At 44.8% G+C, this 6,938-nt stretch overlaps 1 long non-coding RNA gene across 1 annotated transcript; it reads right to left on the bottom strand.

Moving 5' to 3' along the window:
- Positions 1 to 726: 726 nt before the first annotated feature.
- LOC146438730 (uncharacterized) lies at positions 727 to 6,694 on the bottom strand. The gene is made up of 4 exons (XR_014851908.1): positions 6,604 to 6,694; positions 6,179 to 6,348; positions 4,809 to 4,907; positions 727 to 4,692 (listed from the first exon to the last, which is right to left on the bottom strand). It is a non-coding gene; the product is annotated as an uncharacterized LOC146438730 (long non-coding RNA).
- Positions 6,695 to 6,938: the final 244 nt, after the last annotated feature.

Below are 6,938 nucleotides of genomic sequence, written 5' to 3'. Positions count from 1 at the left end.
ACCCTGTGATTTGTTGCCTTCCACTTCAGCTGAAGTTCCCCCATGTCAGATTGACTCCTGCTCTGACCCTCCCCACATGAGGTACAATTTGGGGAGGTCAAGAAGCAATTTTGCCTGTGAAGGTCTTCACTTCTGTGGGAGGAGATGTGGTGGTGAATGTTCAAATAAGATTTAGATTTGGAGTCCTTAACTGCCCCACAGTGTTGGTTGGTTTGAATTCAGCTCTTGATCTCCACATTAATTTTTCAACATAAAAGCACAGAGCACAAGAAGCAGAAGCCTTGGCAAGCTGAGGACACCCACCCTGGGAGAGAGAGAAAATTTCACATGGTTGGAGAAACTGGAGCCAACAGAAAACTAGGAGCAAGGCAAAGGTCAGGGGCAGTGAAAAGTAAGATTTTCTCTGGGTAAGGTTTGAGACCCTAACCAGTTTAGCAAATTTACTTGATGTCTGCCTATAAATTAATGTCCTTAATAATTTATATTGAAAAACATTAAAAATTAAATGCTTTTGGAATAAAGTCTTTTTTGTTTTGTTTTGATTTTGTTTGTTCATTTTGTTTTGGGTCTGTGGGTTTTTTGTTTTGTTTTATTTTTTCTTTGTTTTTGCTAACATAGTGGGGGTCTACCCCAGGCCTGCTGGTATGGCTTTAGGAGGAGATGGGTTAAAACAGCTTTTCTTCTGAGAATGGGTCCCTGTGGAGTCATGCTAATTGTGAGGTTTGAGGATAACCCTGCACTCATTGATATTTTGGGAGTGGGGGAATAAATCTTCTCTTTGGGTAAACATAGAAGTGGCCAGGTGATGGCTTACAGCACCTCTGCACATTTGGAACATCTCCTTACAGTGTCCAAAATGTCACCTGTGGGCTAAGGCACAGCCCAAAACGTGTGACAATATCAGGCTCTGTTTTCCCCATGTTGCACATGAAACAAAAATGGATGCCAAAATGGTGGTGTTTCCATGGACACTGGAAGTCCCACAGTCACACTGGCCTTTTCCCTACACCAGTTATTTAGGAAAGAAAAAAAGCCCTCAAAGCCCCATTTCTGTGAGAACAGCCTTTCCTGGAGGCAGCTGTGCAGGTGCAGCTCCCAGTGATGCCCCTGAGCAGCAGAGGCTGATGGTGACTTTGTGGTGGAACATGAATGTTTGAAGGGTTTCTCATGCCTGTCACAGACCTCCTGTGTTCTCCTGAGAGGCTCCCTCCTTTCCTTGCCCCTTTCTGTACTGCTGCTGAGCTGCACTTCCAGGCATCACCAAAGGACCAGGACACAGGTGTGGTCATAGAGGTGGAGAAAACACCCTGGCCAGCACACCAGGTGAGGTGGCAGGAGCAGCAAGCCCCACCACAACTCCCTGCACCTTCCTTGCTCTGCTGCTTTACTGCCCAGAATGTCATACAAGAAGAAAAGGAAAAAAAAATAGAGAGCTGCTGTGGGCAAGACAAAACTACTAATCTCCCAAGCCTGGGCAGGAGAGGGGGAGTGGGCTGAAGCTCACTATATACTGATGGGGCAGATTTCTGGCTACTTGGTTGCAGTTTTGTTTCTTCCTTGCCCCTGACTTCTCAAGAAATCTGCAGCAGTTTAATGTTTTTGAAGCTGTTTCCTCTTGCTCAAACCACTTGACGTTGGCTGGCGCAGGCTGTGACGCAGCACTGCTGTGCTACAAGCCCTGTTGCAACCCTGCTGAGCTCCTGCCCGTCCTTTGGGAACCCAGCACTGCCTCTGCAAGGCCCTGCTGGGAAAGAAAACAGTCTGGAACTGACCAGAGAGAATCAGGGAGGGATGAGGGGGGTTGTGAGATGCACGAGGTACTGGGGAAGATGGAAGTGCTTTAGGTCCTTGTTTATTCATATTTTACATCGATGAGGAGGTGGGAGTTTAGATCCTGCCTGAACATGGGCCTTGGAGAAAAAACCCCTGAGAGTGCTCTGGCTGAGTTTAGAAGCAAATAACCACTGTGCTCCCTGATTAAATTCTTAACCTCAGAGAGGCCTCTAGCATAGAGCCTCTGCTTTAACTACAGTGCCAACTTTGCCATCTCTCGTCTGAAAACGTGGCTGCATAAATGCCCTAAAGGACTGGTCAGACATCTCTGGAGCTGCAGTCACCTCACACAGGCGCGTCCTTCTCTCCACTATGTAGGAGAACTGGGGTGCCTCCAGGTGGCAGCCCTGTCCACTCTAAACAGGGGTTTGTTTTTCCCTTGAGATTGTAAGGGAACCTCGGCAGTGGAACTAACTTGGGATTCAGTCCCCCTTAGCAGCACAGTGGTAGGACGATGCAGGATGTGCTAGTGGTGATTCTCCTGCTTTCATACAATGGTGCAGCACCTGCAGGAGTCATCCCAAACAAGATGTGGGCTCTGGGCTCTGCCAGCCCATAGACAGGGTTGAGGGACTGCAGGATTGACCCTGCAGCCTCCACAGCTGCCTTGGTCCTGCCCAAGACCAGGCTGGCAAGAATCACAGGGGCAGAAGGCTGAGCACAGGTCTTAGTGATTGCAACATTCAATTGACTGGCTACAGATCAGAACCTGGAAATATAACATAGGAAACGTAATTAGATAAACACCCCCCCCAACAAGAAGTGTAGACTGGATCCTTGAATGAAGTGACTGCTACCAGGAACAAGGAGCAGCCTCTGGCACTGTGTGGTAAAGTCCCCATAAACATGTTTTTGTGCTTGAGAACACCCAACAGCTACTGGGAAGAGAGAAGTGGAAAGCTCAGGCTGCAGACAGCTCTGCTCCACCAGCATTTACATGGAACCCACAAGCATGTTCCCAGTAAGAAGTCAGAAATCAGTGGGTAGCAACTGAGAGGCTCCTTGCAAAATTTGAGCTTGATCCCTTTGTGGATCAAATCAACAGCACCTCGAAGGGCTTCTTAAAGGGGTTTTAAATAGCAGTAAAACATTTACAAGTTGACAGCAGTAATGAAACTTGGGTGTTCCCAAAATCTGCAGCTCAGTTTCTATTCCCAAAAGAAGCATCAAAATCTAAGTGTTTTGAGGATTTAGCTAGCTTATTGCTCACAGGTGCTTTATGGTATTCAGAAATATGCCCTTCTTTCTGACCAGAAGTTAAACTTGTGGGCTGAGCATGCAGAATTTGAATTTTCCTTCAATGCAGTTAAAAAGCAGCACAAAGCTGCTGTCTGAATTCAGGTGAGTCTAAGGATAGAAATCCCTTTTATTTATACTTTTAATTAAGGATGAGTTTTTGTTGCTGTCACAATGCACAGAATTATTTCTAAATCATATTTGAGACTTCCAGCAGAAGAGGTTAACTAATACTGTGAACTCATGCACCCAGGGGAGTTTTGCATTAATGTAGTATTTAAGTGGGGAGATCAAAGCTCTGATACCAAATGAAATGCTATTAACAGTTTCACACTAGCAAAAACCTTCAAGAAATTTCAGCGCAAGATGTTGGAACTGAGGAGTGACTGTTGATAGGAAAAAAGATGGCTCCATCCCAGTGCTGAATTTATTTGGTGGTCAAAGCAGGGACTGACAGTAGCAAATTGCTCACTGATGGTTGTGGATGTTTTGGCCATGGTCAAAGCTGTCATGTCCCCTCTGAGAAGCTGCAGGGCAGAGGCAGCGCTCTGCCAACCTGCACTGTCTGCTCCCAGCTTCACTGATGAGGACAAATGCTGAGGTGTCTTGCTGTAGTCTGGATGTTTCAGATTCCCAGCTTGCAACAATGACCCTCCTTATTCCTTTCTCACATTGTATCCCACTAAATAGTTCAGGAAGTTACCCAGTGGCTTTTCTTTTATTCCTCTTTTTAACCAGAAAGCAGCCCAATTCCTAATGTTCCCATCCAGACATGACTTATACTGTTGGGTAGGAGAAGTCAAATTCTTTGACTAAACCAGGGTTTGGTTGTCTTGCTCTCATCCCTTGCTGTTTTGCTAAAAAAGTGAACTAAACCCCCCCAAAAAACCCCCTCACCAATTAAAAAAAAAAAAAAAAAGTATTACAGAGAGAGACTGTATTTTTTCAAAGCCCACATATCTATCTTACAGGAATATTTTCCTAATTCTACAACTGTGAGCAAGCCAACAACCTATAGGGGTAGGGTTAGACAACTAATTAGGCAAGAACTGTAGAAAAGATTTAAGTTGGATCTACAGCATTGACTTGTCCTTTTTCAAATGCCAAGTTTATATACGTGACTGTGCATTTCAAATGGGTCAAGAGAGCTTGGTTGTAAGTACCCAACACATTGCTGTGAATTAATATTTAATCAAATGTACAACATAGGGCTGAATATTAAAGCTTACCTTTGATTTTGACTTCTGTGATTTTCTTGGCTTTCCAAACCCCTCTGAAAATACTTCAGTACTTCATAATAGTATTACTCACACGATATGTTTCTTAGCTGTGATTAAAGCTAGTGAGGATGTAAACCTACAAAGGGAAATCTAAGCAAGACCTCATCAGCATAAAGTATGTGGGAGACTAATTTAGTTACATCCCTATTAGTAATGACAAATCAAGTTGTTCCTCCTTTTAAAATCACTAATATAGTAAGGTTTTGCAACTCGGCGCAGAGCACGCACGATAAATCACTTCAATCTGTACACAAACACTGAAGGCTGCCTTAAATCTGGGTTGATTTCTGATTCCAAACTCTTGCAGTGCAGTTCAGGTGAACCGCCCTGGTTCCCTTAATACCTGGAAAGAAGAAAAAAAAAGTTAATCTCTACCCCCATGTGCTGTATATCAAGCACTCAACATTTATAACCCTGCAGCTGATTGCTTAGCAACTGTCTTTGGGAGGAACGACTCACCTGATGTGCCATCGGGAGCTCTTGTGTTGCAGGGAAGAGGCTGGATGAAATGAGGTCAGGCAGTGTAAGCTTACCCTGTGCTGAGCAGCACTCGCTCCTCTCTGTAATGAAATTAATCAAGGTCACTAATTTGATCCTTTTTTATTGTTATAATTTGAAACTGTAATTTGAGGTGGCTCAAAGAGGCGCAGGCATATCTGTAATTATACCTTTATAATTACATTTGTATTTTAAGGTAAACATTTTCATGTATCGCTGGAAATTGACTATGTATGATAGAGAATAACGTCATCTCCTACTGGTTTAAGCCAGAGCTGCACAACTGCAAACATGGACTGTAAATGGGATGAGGGGATATTGAAATCCACCAGTTGTGTGCTGTTTAATTTTGTTTTAAGTGTTTCATGTATCTTAACATCTTAAGGTTAGGACTGAGCTTAAATCCCTAGACAGGCCCAAACCATAGGATAATTGAAAGAGATACAGAAGAATTGCTTTTTAGTCACATTAACCTTTAAAAATTGCAGAGCCAAGGCACAAAGATTGTCCTCATCTGACAAAGCTCAGGGGGGTCATGGTAGCTGAAGAAGCACATGCCAGAGTCACCTCCAGACTGGTGGCTGTGACAGTGACCACCGAGGGACTAGCTCCCGATCCTGCAGCAGCTGATGGTCAGGAAAAATTGCATTGCTTGTTCTGTGTTTAACATCTCTCTGGGTGAGACCATGGTGGGGGTAAGAAAGCACCTTTTGTCTCACAGCCAATTTGGCTGCCTCAGTTCCCCCCAGGCTCTGCTCACCGGCTGTCTCCATGGCATGCATATGAGTCCCTCCTGTCTCTGCTCTGGAGCAAACCAACTGGTTTCTCCCAAGGAGAAACCTAGACACGACTGACAGGGCTTTTTTTTCAGGGTTGCACAGAATGAGTTGGACCAGACTCTACCCTGGACAGTCCTCCAGCCACCCCAGGAGACCTCATGCCTGCTGTGCTGTAGAACCCAAAATGCCTTCACATTCTGCTGAAAAACATCATGCTGGCAGGCTGCCACCCAGTCCTTTCACCATTTAGAGGATTTCTAACTTAAAAAAAAGTCCCCAGTGCAATAATTATTGACCTGGGGTCTGTAAGGCTCTGCAGGGAGCTCAGAGGAGACCCATGCCAAGTGCTGCACAGCATGCAGGTAACCACTGCCCTTCAGAGAGCGCTGGTCCTTAGTGGTGTGGACAAAAGCCAGCCCCTAGCAAAGAGCAATGGTTAATGGTGCCTCCCAGGCATTTTCCACAACGGAAGCAGACACGCAGCCTTTGCCAAGTAGCCAACACTCAGCATTTCCTTTCTTCACCCTAAGATTATTTCTGGACCTTACAAACCTCTATTTCCCTGGGCGGCTCAATGCTCTGGCAGCAAAGTGGTGAGGACTCCCTGGGGTGGTTGAAGTGGGTGACGCACAAGTGGGTGATGCACCAGGTCTGTGAGGACAGATCTCCAGAAGCATGGAGGACACCAAGATGGGGTATCCAGAATAAGGGAATCACTGAGCCTGGGAAGGAATGAGAGCAATAGAGAAGTTTCCGGGACAAAACAACACAGAAATTAATACCAACCTGACTCCATTATGGAAGAAATCTCCTGAAGCATGCAAAAAATGTGGCAATTTACATTAAATAGCTGAAAAGAAAAAGTTGAGGTGTTTTTAGTGTAGTAAAAACCAAATTCACAGATTTAGTGAGACAGGGAGTGAAAGGGTCCTGAGTTCTTGATTTACTAACACCCTTGGTGCAACTACCACCCATACCTTGCATATCTGTCCTCCACAGCAAACCAGTGCCAAAACTGGGAGCTTAATGATGGTGGACTCAAACACTGACACACAAGATGGTCTTAGGCATCAGCAATTTATTATTCCTTGGTACCCCTTTTTATACTCTTTCCTCACATACATGACAGGTGCTCCTTATTACATTAGTGTTGGTCAGTAAACTATCCATAGGTGCCTTTTCTAATTAGTCCTACATGTCCTCATTCTCTGCTTCATTCTCTAACAACAGTGTTTATCTCTCTTGTTTAGGGGCACAGCTGTAACTTAGTTAGGTTTAGGCTGCCTGCAGCCTTTTCCTATCTTACCACAGC

The sequence above is a fragment of the Lichenostomus cassidix genome, chromosome 4, assembly GCF_008360975.1.
Source record: "Lichenostomus cassidix isolate B80296 chromosome 4, HeHo_3.0, whole genome shotgun sequence".
Taxonomy (NCBI): Eukaryota; Metazoa; Chordata; class Aves; order Passeriformes; family Meliphagidae; genus Lichenostomus; species Lichenostomus cassidix.
Note: the sequence above shows the minus strand (reverse complement) of the source record. Positions and strands in the feature narration are given on the sequence as shown.